This window comes from Hylobates moloch, unplaced genomic scaffold, assembly GCF_009828535.3.
Source record: "Hylobates moloch isolate HMO894 unplaced genomic scaffold, HMol_V3 SCAFFOLD_2, whole genome shotgun sequence".
Lineage (NCBI taxonomy): Eukaryota > Metazoa > Chordata > Mammalia > Primates > Hylobatidae > Hylobates > Hylobates moloch.
In genome coordinates this window covers 136,277,724-136,293,091 of record NW_026652277.1, presented here as the reverse complement: position 1 = coordinate 136,293,091, position 15,368 = coordinate 136,277,724, and the positions used below count along the sequence as shown (strand labels likewise).

At 35.4% G+C, this 15,368-nt stretch overlaps 2 protein-coding genes across 15 annotated transcripts in view; one reads left to right on the top strand and one right to left on the bottom strand.

Moving 5' to 3' along the window:
• CEP85L (centrosomal protein 85 like) overlaps positions 1 to 15,368 on the top strand; it is a 217,013-nt gene that overhangs the window by 123,676 nt on the left and 77,969 nt on the right. The gene's annotated exons all lie outside the window — the stretch shown is intronic.
• PLN (phospholamban) overlaps positions 1 to 15,368 on the bottom strand; it is a 99,209-nt gene that overhangs the window by 12,490 nt on the left and 71,351 nt on the right. Inside the window, exon 6 of one of the 9 annotated variants that reach the window (XM_058435527.1) lies at positions 10,335 to 10,430. The exons of the other annotated variants lie outside the window; for them this stretch is intronic. The gene's annotated coding sequence lies outside the window, so the exon portion shown is untranslated. The remainder of the gene's footprint in view (positions 1 to 10,334; positions 10,431 to 15,368) is intronic. 9 annotated transcript variants of the gene reach the window in all.

Genomic DNA, 15,368 nt, shown 5'->3' with positions numbered 1-15,368 from the left:
GTAAAACCCAAGTTAAGGAAATTGCAGAATAATGTTTGATACTTTTCTCAGTGCTACAACCATTTTTCCTTCAATCCTTACAGAAGGAGGATCTCTCAGTACTATCAGTTACCAATAGTGATTGATAATACAAAACCTAGAAGCCTAACGAGGTTTACAGTATTTTGTCAGAGATAACCAGCTGCTGAAGAACAGACAGGATTCAAATCCAGATCTGTCTGTTTATAATTCCTAATCTATTGGCATGTTGTGGGAAAAAATTATAATTTGAATATAGCTTTCATTAGAGTAGCATATAGTAACTAAGAGATTTTTAAGATGTAAATAGATGCATTCTTGAGCACTGTTAATAGTTTTAGAAAGTCTGCTTTGAGTTTGTCTACCAGTTACACATTCATTTGAAATTTAGGTGATAGATCATTGTTCTGAGAACTTCTCATTCTAAGAAAATAGAATTAGTAATACTTAGTTGGATAAACCAAGAAGCTGCAGTAGACTGAATAAAATATGCCCTAGTTACCACATGTTTACAAGTTAATTTAAGAAGTATACATAGGCATATACACATCTTAGAAGGATACTAACAACTGTGTGTGACACAGTTGGAAAATGGATTCAAAAATTTACTTTTTAGATTGGTACAAGAGTGGGGAGTTTTTGTGTTTACCTTGTTCTTTTGGGTTAGCTAGTGAAGATGACGATGATGGTGATGATCCCACATGGAACTCTAGGAAGTATTATATTTTAGTTTTAACTAAACATTGTTTTTAATTGCCCAAAGTTGTTTAATAGGAGTATTAATGAGTTATAGTGTTATCAGTAGTGTTCCTCAATGATTCCTCAGCTAGAGGCTGGAAAAGTTTTTTGAGGTGCTTTGTCACAGTCTTCATTTGGAGTCACACTATAGTTTGAATGTATTTTTGGTCACATGACTTTATACAAATAACTTTCCTAAGCAGCCTAATCTGTGGAATAGTATTTGTGACGGTTTAATGACACGAAGTGTACATAGTGATTATCAGAGATCCTGCGACAGTGTTCATTTAGTGTTAGTACTTATTTCCTTTTTTCCTTTAGAAGGTGGATTCTTAAGGGTAAAGTGTCTTTGAACTTGGATGGGAAAATAATTACAAATTTATTTTTACTAAGCTCTAAATGAAATTTAGTATTTCTTCAGTTTTAACTGAATCATGGGTTCATGTCTTCACTTTTGTTTTTATATAGTTTTGTAGCATTTTAAATGTATTCCTCAAAAGTATTACTAATTTTTTTTGCGGGGCAGGGGGCGGAGTCTCACTCTGTTACTCAGCCCCGAGTGAATGATGTGATCTCAGCTTACTGCAACCTCTGCCTCTCGGGTTCAAGCGATTCTCCTGCCTCAGCCTCCCAAGTAGCTGAGACTACAGGCGTGTGCCACCACGCCCAGCTAATTTTTGTATTTTTAGTAGAGACAGGGTTTCACCATGTTGCCCAGGCTGGTCTCAAACTGCTGACCTCATGATCTGCCCACCTCGGCCTCCCAAAGTGCTGGGATTACAGGTGTGAGCCACCGCACCCAGCTGTATTACTAACTTTGTGTGAAGGACACCGTGATGTATGTAGTAATCTTTTACATTGAGTATTTAAACTCCAGTCTGTAGTGGTGTATCCGGAGGGCAAAGAAGCTTCAAGATAGAATCGGTTTTTGGAAATTTTTGACCAGAAGTTAATTTAAGTGATGACTAAATTAAAGCATTTTAATATTTAGACAGATATACAGTAAAATGCAAGCTTTGAATTAATTTTTGTAATGTTCACAATACATCAAAAATAAGGAGCTTTTTTTTAGATTAGATCTCCTAGACACCCAGGAGGAAGATTTTACCTAGCTCTTGAGGGTACTTGAGGGTTTGATAATTACTGCCTTAAATTTTAAAGCTACGTAGGGAAGGACTGGTTCAAAAAACATCTAAGCAAAACTGCGATTGAGAATAGTGGTCTGAGATTGAGAGGATGGAAATTCTCTCCCTAGGGCAATAGGGAAGACAAAATAAGATTTACTCATCAACTGGGGTTGGGGGTCTGTTAATATAACCCAGTGATAAAGTAACCTATAAAGCTTAGGGGTCATTTTGGGGAGATAGATTCACTTTTCACTTGATTTGCCAGATAATCTGGAGACCCAAACATTTTATTTTTTCATAAATATCTGAATTCTGGGCAAATTCTCTTTCCTCATCTTGATGAGGGGTGGAGAAGAGCATTGACGTCAAGAGAGGCCAGATGGATTAAGAAAAGGACTCATATAGGTCTACATAATTTTTGGAAAGTTATTAAACATTCTAAGTGATAGAAATGCTATAGCATGCTACGTGGCTTCAAGGAAATTGTGGTTTATCAGTATACAAGTAATATGGAAATGAAAATTTAACATTTAGAAGGTAACCACTAGTGCAAGATAACACCAGGAGAAAAATAAATTCCCAATTGAGAGTCAAATGAGCACGTGTAATAAGCAGTATGACTTCTAAGAGAAGTGCATGTTTTGTACAAAGGAAACGGACAGAACCAAAGCCAAAAATAACAAAGGGAAACACATACATCACAAAACAAATTTAACAACAAAAACCAACCCTTAGGTCTCCAAATACTTGCTTCAAAATTCTATAGAGTCCTGATCATGATGCCGTTACATTGTTAAGAAGGTTCTATTTCAATTTAATGATTGTAGTATTTCTCCAGACATATTAAATTTCTTATCTTTGTGGTTGATATCTCAGCCCTTTGAGCTCCTCGCATTCGCAAACTTTGTGGTGTGGTGGCACTATCACTGATTTTGATACAAAATTGAAATTGGAGGCTCATACCTTTTCTGTCTTCTGCCAGACTCCCCATTCACTTAGAAACCAAATGCAGATTGTGAAATATAAGTCTTTTTTCTCATAGCCTGACCAACTCTCCTCTAAACTTCCATAGACGTTTATTAACTAGTTTTTCTACCCTTCGTCATGACCCTTTCCTACTCAGTTTTTACTCCGATATCCAAGTGCACATTTGATTGTCATTCACATCCTAAGAACTTTTCATTGATTTCTCTTTCAAGATGAAAAACCCACTCTGCACAGAATTACATAAACCATCTTTCCTGATGTGTCCATTGCCATGTATGCCTACCATAACGATTTGTCAACTCTGCCGTTACATGTTATTTCTTCTATCCGAATTATTTTCCTTACTGTCTTGTTCTTAGAGAACTCCTTCATTATTCAGAAGTAGGTGGGGAGAAGCCCTGTTTTGCTTGTTCTTAATTTCTAATTATATAAGTAATAAGTGAATATCTCTTATAATTCAGAAAAGTCAGATAAATCTGAAGTTGGTGGGGGACTTTTTATATTGGTATATTTATTTTCTTTGCCATAAACTTCATGAATAGAGACTGATTTATTTTTTCTAAGCTCTACACACTGTTTATCCCTTAGAAGGCTCAATAAGATATTTTTATACTTAACAGATATTTAGAATATTACTTTTCTATTACAAGTGAACTCTTAAAAAGGATAAGTTGAAAGAAGAGAGAATAAAGGCCCTCAGAAACTTAGATAAACTAATTTTCTTTGTCCCTAATGATTGCCTCTGAAAAGTTGAGATTTGTCTTGCACTTAATTCTTTAACTTGTTCACACTTTGACATGTGTGTAACATCAAAAAAACAAAATTTCAACAAATTGAGTTTAATTAATTGGCTTTGATTAATGATTCATGAATTGGGCAGTATCTATAAAAATAGGCCATCAGATGAGCTAAGTGGAGGAGGTGGGCTTTCTAGGCAGAAAGAGGCTAAAGAAAGAAGGAACAAAAAGTGAATTGGTTATTATAAGTTACTTTCCTCATAAGGTTAAAACAGACTTCTTTATCATGCTAATTCAGGTAAACTGGACCGTTTCTGACTGGTTGCTGTGAATATCTTGTTGTTGTTTTTTGTGTTTGTTTTTTTTGAAAACTTGGTGATGTTGAAGTTCAGTTTGGTTATATGGCTCCTAGCAGGAGTGGCTCCTTTCTCGTTTGGTCTGGTCTGTTAAGACTCAGTCCAAAACAAACCAGAGTGACTCCATTGTGGTTTGGCGTGGGCTATTAAGGCTCAGTCCAAAACAATGGCTTTCCATAGTTTTGTTTAACCATAATTTAAGAGATTTTTGGAGTGGTTGAAGGTTGGTCAAGGAATATTAATGAGGAGTTGAATTGGAACTGTCATTCTCATTTTTTTTGTCCTCTCTCACTACCTTACTCTATGATTTTCAGAAAATGAATCTTTCTGTACTGTAGTTTTCTCATAAATAAATGGAAGGCAGATCGAATTAATTTCTAAAGTCTCTTTGAAGCCCAAATGTTATGATTATACTAAACTAGCTTGAAAAATGTGGTTATTTTTAAAGTAGCTATTAATTTTAACTAATTTTGTTAAAATAATTAAACATGTAAATTTCACAAAAAGTCAATTTTTAATTCATTTCTTTAAACTACTGGTTTACTGGTTGTCAGGCACTCTATTATTAGGTAAGGAATGCACTTAAAAAAAAGTCCTTGTCTTCAGGCATGTTAAGCTTTTAAAAACTCTATAAAAAACTCTAAAACATTACCTGTTCATTGAAGAATAATTTTAAATATGTTTGGGCATTTTTGTGTGCTGTTTATTAAAAATATATGTTACAAATTTTAATGACTTATTTTTACTATGTAAATGTGAGTTTGGCATATAAATACACCATAATTTGTGAATTATCTTATTGAATATCAGGGGATATGATTTTTGCCATTATAACCTTAAAAAACAACACTAGGATTACCATCTATGTAAATAAATCTGATAGATTCTCTTTCTTCTTCTTTTGGTTCTATAAACTTGTTATTCCTAAAAATTAGTTCATGTAAGGGTGATCAGGCTCATAAATGAATTTGATTTGTTTTTGAAACGTAATAATTTTCAAGATTTGGTCAGTTAAATTTCCTTATAATTAGAGAAACTTCTTTGAGAAAATGAGCTAAAATTATACATTTTTGGGGTGAGAATTAAACTCTGAATTAGTAAACATCCTGAGTGACATCACTGTACCAACTAAGCAACTAAAGAAATTGCACTTTTAGTTAAGATCAAGTGGCTCTTTGAACAGTGCTCCTGCTCTAAGGATGAGGGAGGTAATCCTACCTTAATGTAGATCTGAGCTTTTATTTAAAGACTTTGATAATATCAACATTTAAGATAGGTTCTTGATTGCTTCAGGTGAGAACCTCTAAAACATAATGGCTTCTATGCTTCAGTTACACAGTTAGCTCTCTTTAAGTTTGTAGAGTAAAATTAGAACTGACCCTTGATTTTTCAGCATAGATACATTCTTGAGAAGGTTATGAAAATAGATTTTGATATGTGGAATTCATATTTACTTTATAAAGCAAAAGATGTAAAAATGTTCCAGTGGAAATAAACCCAACTTCCTAATATGTAAGCATTGTAACTTTTTACTAGCAACTTAATTACGCTACTGAGAGTTATACATCGTTTTGCTATATTTCAGGAAAGCCATACTTCATCCTTAACTCATCTCCAAATTAAAAGCTTGCATAGCATAGCAAAAGGGCATGAACATCTCATCATCTGCTGATTTAATTTGCCCTTCAGTTGGTCAAAGGTGATGAGTGGGCTCCAGGACCACCATTAGGATCAAGAGGATGCCTTTGGCAAAGTCATTTGTAAGGCTGCCCTGTTAATGTATTCTTTTCTCAGTGGGCTTATTGCTTAATTGAGGGTACTATGGATATCTGAAAAGTTGATTGTTGACTCCAGTATTAATACATTGATTTTTTTTCTCCCTTGGCTAACTTGAAAAAATAAAATGACCCAAAATTCAATATTTGGATAAGTGTGAGTCCCTATAATGAATGTTAGACAATGAAAACATGCTCTTGAAACTTCACACTTCCAAAATAGAACAAAGTATGGCCATTGAAGACTGTCTTTCAAATTTATCTCTATATTATAGCAAACTAAAATTAGTTGTGCAGATTGGTCGAAGTTTCCCTAGGGCTGACTGAAATGAGGCTAGACCTCAAGGGTCAGAAAGCATGATTTATTTATTTAAGATGGAGTCTCGCTCTGTTGCCAGGCTGGAGTGCAGTGGCGTGATCTTGGTTCACTGAAAGCTTTGACTCCTGGGTTCAAGCGATTCTCCTGCCTCAGCCTCCCTAATAGCTGGGACTACAGGCGGGCGCCACCATGCCCAGCTAATTTTTGTATTTTTAGTATAGAGACGGAGTTTCACCATGTTGGCCAGGATGGTCTCAATCTCTTGACCTCCCAAAGTGCTGGGATTACAGGTGTGAGCCACTGTGCCCGGCCAGTGTGAGCCACTGTGCCCGGCCAGAAAGCCATTGTGCCTTGGCCTCCCAAAGTGCTGGGATTACAGGTGTGAGCCACTGTGCCTGGCCAGTGTGCCCAGCCAGTGTGAGCCACTGTGCCCAGCCAGCATGATTTTTAATCAAATACTGATCTTTGAGCTATAATCTTTTAAGTGTAGCTATTTCTTACTATTACACATATCATTGCTAACAAAATGGTAACCGTCTGTAGAAATCTCCTAATTTTCCTATCAGTCAGTGGTTAATAAACATTGTCAGGTGCTGTGCTGAGTATCAGGGCACAAGTGAATAAGACCCAACTTATCATGATACAGGAAAGGAACCACTGCCATAATTACTATTACAGTATGCTAATTACAGTACCTGTTTTTGCTGTTGGAAGTACTTTTGGATTTTTTTAAAGGCTGATAAATATCCCTAGAGTGTTCTAGCTACTCATCCTCTTTTTGTTAATTGTGTACTATAGGCCAGTGATGAACTAGACTCTGGAGATAAAAAAAAAAAAAAAAAAGACATCGGCATCAGCAATCAACTTGTTCCTGTTTTATGACCTATACATATACAGGGAGCTGTCTGAACTCCACTCAACAGTTTCACCATGAGATTATTGTTGACTCCTGAGACCATTTTAAAAATGGTATTTTTAACATATAAAAGAAGAAAACATTAGTGACCCATAACTACACAGATAGAAAAGAAAAAAATAATATGTAAATGGTAGGAAAAGTCAGATAAATCCCAATTGATAGAAAGGAAAAGCATGCTCTCTCTCCCCTCGAGATAGCTCCCTTTAATAGTTTCTTTTTGGGGGGGGGGGAGGGAGAGCATCATGATAAATACCTAATGCATGCGGGGCTTAATACCTAGGTGATGGGTTGATAGGTGCAGCAAACCACCATGCCACAGGTTTATCTATGTAACAAACCTGTATGTCCTGCACATGTATCCCGGAACTTAAAATAAAATTTAACAAAAAGTAAAAAATAGTTTCTTTTATATCCTTTTAGAAAAATTCATTGCTACATTTCAAGATAATGTAGGCAGTGCTTTGGTCCCTTAACATATTTGTCACTTAATGACAGGAATACATTCTGAGAAATTAGGCAATTTCTTTATTGTGTAAACATCGTAGAGTGTACTTACACAAACCTAGATGGTATAGCCGACTAACGACTACACACCTAGGCTGTATGGTATTTGCCCCTAAGCTACAAACCTGTACAGAATGTTATTGTACTAAATACTGTAAACAATTTGTAACACAGTGTTACTGTGTACCAAATATATCTAAGTATAGAAAAGATACAGTAAGAATGTGGTATAATCTTAAGGGTGCAGCATTTACAGAAACATTGTTATGCAGTGCATGACTATCAAATGTTTTTATCCCTTGAGAGTAAAATATGATAGAAGACTTGATTAATTATATGTTGTTAGTCTGATTTTTGAAATAAATTAAAACGTTAGCACCTGTGCTATAGCTTTGTTTTAGTAGAAGCTGGTTATATGGTGTAGTAGATTTGCTGTTCATAACCTTGGGCAAGATCCAAAATAGAGCCACATTGTATTAAGTACTTCATTTTGATAAACTTCTTTTATTTCAGTTTCATAGATACCTGTTTCATAAATTGTCAATTATATCATTAATTTTTTTTTCCATTTTTGTTGTCTGGTTTGTTAATTACAAGGGATTGATTCATTAAATTCTGTTTATATTTCATCTAAAATTTTAAAAAGTGAGTTATAGCAACAAAATGCTTGGAAAACACTACATTCTGTTTGTTTTATAAGTAAAGTCCATGATTAACCTTAATTTGAATACTTAAGCTTCATTTGTTTTACCTAGTCTTCTAATTGATTTGCTTAAAGAAAGTAAGTTACTGTCTGTCTTGGATGAACCATTTCTGACTTCACTTTTGTACTATGATTGTAATGAGATCATGTTGCATGCATGGCTCATTTCTTTGTTGAAATTTTTTAAAGACATGATAATACTAACAGATAAGATATAAACTGGATTGATTTTTAAGAGGAAAAATGTTTCTCCCTCCAAAAGAAGAAAGATAATAGTAATTTAGTTGTTTAGCATGTTGGAAATCAGAAATACTTTGAGTTCCCTTTATCTTCATGCATATGCATTTTTAAGATGTTTTTTATATACATATTTATATCTTATCAGTTTTTTGTCATTTTTTCAGGGTCTTTTACCTTTCAAGTAACTCAATTTTTATTATTTCAGTAAATCATATTAGGATGTCAAAAAGCTTACAGAGTTAGTAATAAAAACACATTGAAGAAATAATGAGATTATTAAAAAGTTTCTTCTATAATATAAACTTTGAGGATCAAGATGCAGACTTCAGTATAATAGGAAGGGGTGACTGATAGAATGGTTTTTTTGTTGTTGTTAGAGAAATACGTAATAATGCACTCCATAAATAATTACATGGGCTTAGTTAAGATGTAGATTTTATATTAAGTGCACAGTTCTTTTAGTAATAACATAATTCATATTTTCCTTCTCTTGGTGAATAAAGATTCTTTAAATTTTATGTTATTTGTATTATTTTCAACTTCATTACTGAGCTTTGTGAATTTATTTACTTTTTAGTTAAGGTATGACTCTTTTACCAGAAAGCACTTGTAGAGTATCTCTTCAGATAGACTATTCCAGGAAACAGAGGAAGATTTGCTGTGTTACGTGACATGTTGTGAGTGATGAATAAGCTCAGAGACAAAGGCAAGTGAAGGAGAGATAACAAACTTGAAGAATTGCAGAGGTTGTATTCCAGTCAAGTGTGGTAGCACTGGATTATCTAAATTTAACAGTATTTGTCCAGGCCAAAGAATTTTGAACTATTTTTAGCTGCACTACAGTAAACTTTTATTAGGAGCATGTTTGGCCATTAAGTGACATATTTTGGCAACTTTTCATAGTATCTGGATCTCATCTAAGTAGCATGTGTTTGGGATTGTTGTAGATGCCTGCTATCCTTACTCAATTTTGAGAGTGGAATCTGCCATTTCTAATAAGAGGTACCTATGTATGTTTTCTGGGTCTATAAATCTATATGGTTAGGGTCCACATGCCTACATTAGGGTAGAGAACAGTGTGTCATATGCATTTTTAGGTAAAACATCTAAATGAGGCCTTCCCATTGCTCCCTGAGTTTGGCAGCTACTAAATATATATAAAAAGTGTTTACCTGTAAAAGTGTCTCTGTTTCACCTTTACACATTTTGAAATGTTACTTTGATGGCATACTTTCTGTTTCTTCAAATTAACTCACATAGTTACAAGGTTTATAACTACCTTTTACATTGCATGTTCATGTCAAAGTTTTGTTATTAATATTAATAAGTTATAAATTAGATACTTAAATTAACATGTTCTTGATTACTTATATTGGTTACAGTGATGTAGAAACATAGATTACTTTGAAATTCTAAGTAGAACAGCATAACAACAGTAATTTTCTGATTTATCAATATGTGAATTTTGATACATGTTTTTCTATCAAAACAAATACCTTGGTTTTCTGGGATATGGTCAAGATGTATATTTTACTAGTAATATATAACTGCCATGCAATGGTATGCTTCTCAAAGCCAGTTATGACTTTATTGAATAAAAATTCTTGTTTTCTAACTACTTGGGAAAAAATGTGTTACTAAAGGGATATAGGGGAGAAGTTATTTGAATATAAAATCCTTTCCTCTTTTCTATGTTAGGAAGCAGGATTGTCCTCTGCCTTAATAGAAGGCTTCTTTGTTCTCCTAGAGTTCTGACAGCGCCTAAGAACCAGCTTGTAGGTTGTTATCAACTTCATTCTTCATTCGTGCATTCTTGGTGTAGGGTATATATGTCATCTGGCCTTTTCTCTTGTCTCATGGCTAGTTGCAGATGTGGAGTTGCACCAAAGTGATGATGAGATAGGAACTTACAGCCACGACAGTGCATTCTGTCATCTATAGTGCATCTTTGGGACTTAAGGATTCTCTTCTAGCAGATGAGGCCTTTATTTCCCTTCAGTACTTCTTCTAAGGTAGAGAGTGAAATACAGTATAAGTATTTCCTGTGATTATTATATTTTTTGTTGATGTCTAACATACAGTAAAGTACATGGGAATATTAATCTTTAATAATAGCTCCATTCCAATACACACCCACATACATCCCCCCTTATAATCACTACTCAGGTCAAGATACAAAATTTCTAATGCCCAGTAGGTTTAGCTTGTGACTCTTCTCAGTCTGTATGGTGACACCTTATATCCTACTCATCTCTACTGTTCTGACTTACCATCATTGATTATGTATGGTCTGTGCTAGCATTCTTTTGTTTAGCATAATGTCTCTGAATTTTATCTATGTTGTTTAGTATAGTAGTAGTTCTGTTTTATTGCTATATAGAATTCTAGTGTATACTTCTACTACCATTAATTATCTGTTCCTTTGTTAACAGATATTTGGGTTGTTTCAATTTTATTACAATAAGTTCTTTTTGCTTCTAGTGTTGTTGAGTGGGATATATGCAAACATTTACCTACAATTTTAGAAAAGTCAAATTTTAATATGATAATTGAAGTATAATTTACATGCAACTTCTAAGATTTTTAAAGATTAAATTTACATAAAATGCTATAATTTGAGTTTTGAAGAATGTATACAGTAGTCCTTTAATAAATTAAATCTATAAGATTTAATTTATAATTTAGGCATAGTAAGAAATTAACAATAGCTAATAATAAAATAGGATAATTATAACAATATGAGAGCATCACTACTCTTGCACTTTGGGGCTATTATTAAGTAAAATAAGGATTACTGGAACACAAATACTGCGATACTGAGAGTTGGTCCGATAACCAAGATGGCACTACACGCCAGTGGGTGGATAGCATATACAGTGTGGATGAGCTGGAGAAATGGATAATTCACCTCCTGGGTGAGAGGAAGCAAAATGGTATGGGATTTCATCACACTACTTAGAATGGAGTACAATTTATAATTTGTGAATTTTCTTTATTTCTAGAATTTTCCATTATTAATATTTTCAGGCAACAGTTGACTGTGGGTAACTGAAACCAGAGAAAGTGAAACTGCAATTATATGGGGATCATTTTACTACAAGAGAAGTGTACAACATTTCCATCGCTCCAGAAAAGCTACCTTTTGCCCCTCTGTAGTTAGTCCTCTACCCCGCTTGGCAACCACTGATCTGATTCTTATTGTTTTGCCTTTTGCAGAAGTCCTATGTATAGAATCAGATAGTTGATAGCCTTTGAGTGTGGCTTCTTTCACTTTTCATGCTGCTGTTGAGATTCATCCATGTTGTTACATGTTATAAATGTGTCTGTGTGCCTGTGTGTGCTGAATAGTACTGCGTTTTATGGATGTAGCACAGTTTTTATCCATTTATCTTACAGACCCATGGGTTGTTTTTAGTTTTGGATGATTATGAGTAAACATTTGCCTATGGTTCTATGTGGACATGTTTTTATTTTTATTTGAGTATTTATTTTTATTATTTATTTATTTAGAGAAAAGAGTCTTGCACTGTCACCCAGGCTGGAGTGCAGTGGCTCAACTGTAACTGCAGTTGCTCACTGCAACTTCTGCCTCCCAGGTTCAAGCCATTCTTGTGCCTCAGCCTCCCAAGTAGCTGGGATTACAGATGCGCACCACCACACCTGGCTAATTTTTATATTTTTAGTAGAGGTGGGGTTTCACCATGTTGGCTAGGCTGGTCTCAAACTCCTGGCCTCAAGCGATCCACTTGCCTAGGCCTCTCAAAATGCTGGGATTACAGGCATGACTGACTGCAACCAGCCTTTATTTGGTATTTATAAATACTGAATTCAATTTCCCATTTAATTACCTTTCCCCTTTATTGAAAATCAATTTACTATATGCATCATTAGATTTGTGGATCTTTATTCTGTTTCATTGGTCTGTCTATCTTTATGTCAATAATACAACCTCTGCCACCTGGGTTCAAGCGATTCTCCTGCCTCAGCCTCCTGAGTAGCTGGGATTACAGGCATGTGCCACCACGCCCAGCTAATTTCTGTATTTTTAGTAGAGACAGGGTTTCACCGTATTTGACAGGCTGGTCTCAAACTCCTGACCTCAGGTGATCCACCCACTTTGGCCTCTCTAAGTGCTGGGATTACAGGTGTGAGCCACCATGCCTGGCCAATTTTTTAGTGATATTTTATAGTTTTCAGTGTGCAGATCTTACACATTATTACATTTTTATTTCTAAGCTTTTAATGTTTTTGATGTAAATGATATTACATTTTTAATTGCCCTTTTGTTGTTAACATACAGAAATATAATTGGTTTTTTAAAAAAATTGACCCTGAATTGTATAATCTTGTTAAAGTCACTTATTGGTTCTAGTAGGGTTTTTTTTTTATTATTTTTTATTTTTATTTTTTTATTATACTTTAGGGTTTTAGGGTACATGTGCACAATGTGCAGGTTTGTTACATATGTATCCATGTGCCATGTTGATTTCCTGCACCCATTAACTCGTCATTTAGCATTAGGTGTATCTCCTAATGCTGTCCCTCCCCCCTCCCCCCACCCCACAACAGTCCCCGGAGTGTGATGTTCCCCTTCCTGTGTCCATGAGTTCTCATTGTTCAATTCCCACCTATGAGTGAGAACATGCGGTGTTTGGTTTTTTGTCCTTGCGATAGTTTACTGAGAATGATGTTTTCCAGTTTCATCCATGTCCCTACAAAGGACACGAACTCATCATTTTTTATGGCTGCATAGTATTCCATGGTGTATATGTGCCACATTTTCTTAATCCAGTCTATCGTTGTTGGACATTTGGGTTGGTTCCAACTCTTTGCTATTGTGAATAGTGCCGCAATAAACATAACGTGTGCATGTGTCTTTATAGCAGCATGATTTATAGTCCTTTGGGTATATACCCAGTAATGGGATGGCTGGGTCAAATGGTATTTCTAGTTCAAGATCCCTGAGGAATCGCCACACTGACTTCCACAATGGTTGAACTAGTTTACAGTCCCACCAACAGTGTAAAAGTGTTCCTATTTCTCCACATCCTCTCCAGCACCTGTTGTTTCCTGATTTTTTAATGATGGCCATTCTAACTGGTGTGAGATGGTATCTCACTGTGGTTTTGATTTGCATTTCTCTGATGGCCAGTGATGATGAGCATTTCTTCATGTGTTTTCTGGCTGCATAAATGTCTTCTTTTGAGAAGTGTCTGTTCATGTCCTTTGCCCACTTTTTGATGGGGTTGTTTGTTTTTTTCTTGTAAATTTGTTTGAGTTCATTGTAGATTCTGGATATTAGCCCTTTGTCAGATGAGTAGGTTGCAAAAATTTTCTCCCATTCTGTAGGTTGCCTGTTCACTCTGATGATAGTTTCTTTTGCTGTGCAGAAGCTCTTTAGTTTAATGAGATCCCATTTGTCGATTTTGGCTTTTGTTGCCATTGCTTTTGGTGTTTTAGACATGAAGTCCTTGCCCACGCCTATGACCTGAATGGTATTGCCTAGGTTTTCTTGTAGGATTTTAATGGTTTTAGGTCTAACATATAAGTCTTTAATCCATCTTGAATTAATTTTTGAATAAGGTGTAAGGAAGGGATCCAGTTTCAGCTTTCTACATATGGCTAGCCAGTTTTCCCAGCACCATTTATTAAATAGGGAATCCTTTCCCCATTTCTTGTTTTTGTCAGGTTTGTCAAAGATCAGATAGTTGTAGCTATGCGGCATCATTTCTGAGGGCTCTGTTCTGTTCCACTGATCTATGTCTCTGTTGTGGTACCAGTACCATGCTGTTTTGGTTACTGTAGCCTTGTAGTATAGTTTAAAGTCAGGTAGCGTGATGCCTCCAGCTTTGTTCTTTTGGCTTAGGATTGACTTGGCGATGCGGGCTCTTTTTTGGTTCCATATGAACTTTAAAGTAGTTTTTTCCAATTCTGTGAAGAAAGTCATTGGTAGCTTGATGGGGATGGCATTGAATCTATAAATTACCTTGGGCAGTATGGCCATTTTCACGATATTGATTCTTCCAACCCATGAGCATGGAATGTTCTTCCATTTGTTTGTATCCTCTTTTATTTCATTGAGCAGTGGTTTGTAGTTCTCCTTGAAGAGGTCCTTCACATCCCTTGTAAGTTGGATTCCTAGGTATTTTATTCTCTTTGAAGCAATTGTGAATGGGAGTTCACTCATGATTTGGCTCTCTGTCTGTTATTGGTGTACAAGAATGCTTGTGATTTTTGTACATTAATTTTGTATCCTGAGACTTTGCTGAAGTTGCTAATCAGCTTAAGGAGATTTTGGGCTGAGACAATGGGGTTTTCTAGATATACAATCATGTCATCTGCAAACAGGGACAATTTGACTTCCTCTTTTCCTAATTGAATACCCTTTATTTCCTTCTCCTGCCTGATTGCTCTGGCCAGAACTTCCAGCACTATGTTGAATAGGAGCGGTGAGAGAGGGCATCCCTGTCTTGTGCCAGTTTTCAGAGGGAATGCTTCCAGTTTTTGCCCATTCAGTATGATATTGGCTGTGGGTTTGTCATAGATAGCTCTTATTATTTTGAGATACGTCCCATCAATACCTAATTTATTGAGAGTTTTTAGCATGAAGGGTTGTTGAATTTTGTCAAAGGCCTTTTCTGCATCTATTGAGATAATCATGTGGTTTTTGTCTTTGGTTCTGTTTATATGCTGGATTACATTTATTGATTTGCGTATGTTGAACCAGCCTTGCATCCCAGGGATGAAGCCCACTTGATCATGGTGGATAAGCTTTTTGATGTGCTGCTGGATTCGGTTTGCCAGTATTTTATTGAGGATTTTTGCATCAATGTTCATCAAGGATATTGGTCTGAAATTCTCTTTTTTGGTTATGTCTTTGCCAGGTTTTGGTATCAGGATGATGCTGGCTTCATAAAATGTGTTAGGGAGGAGTCCCTCTTTTTC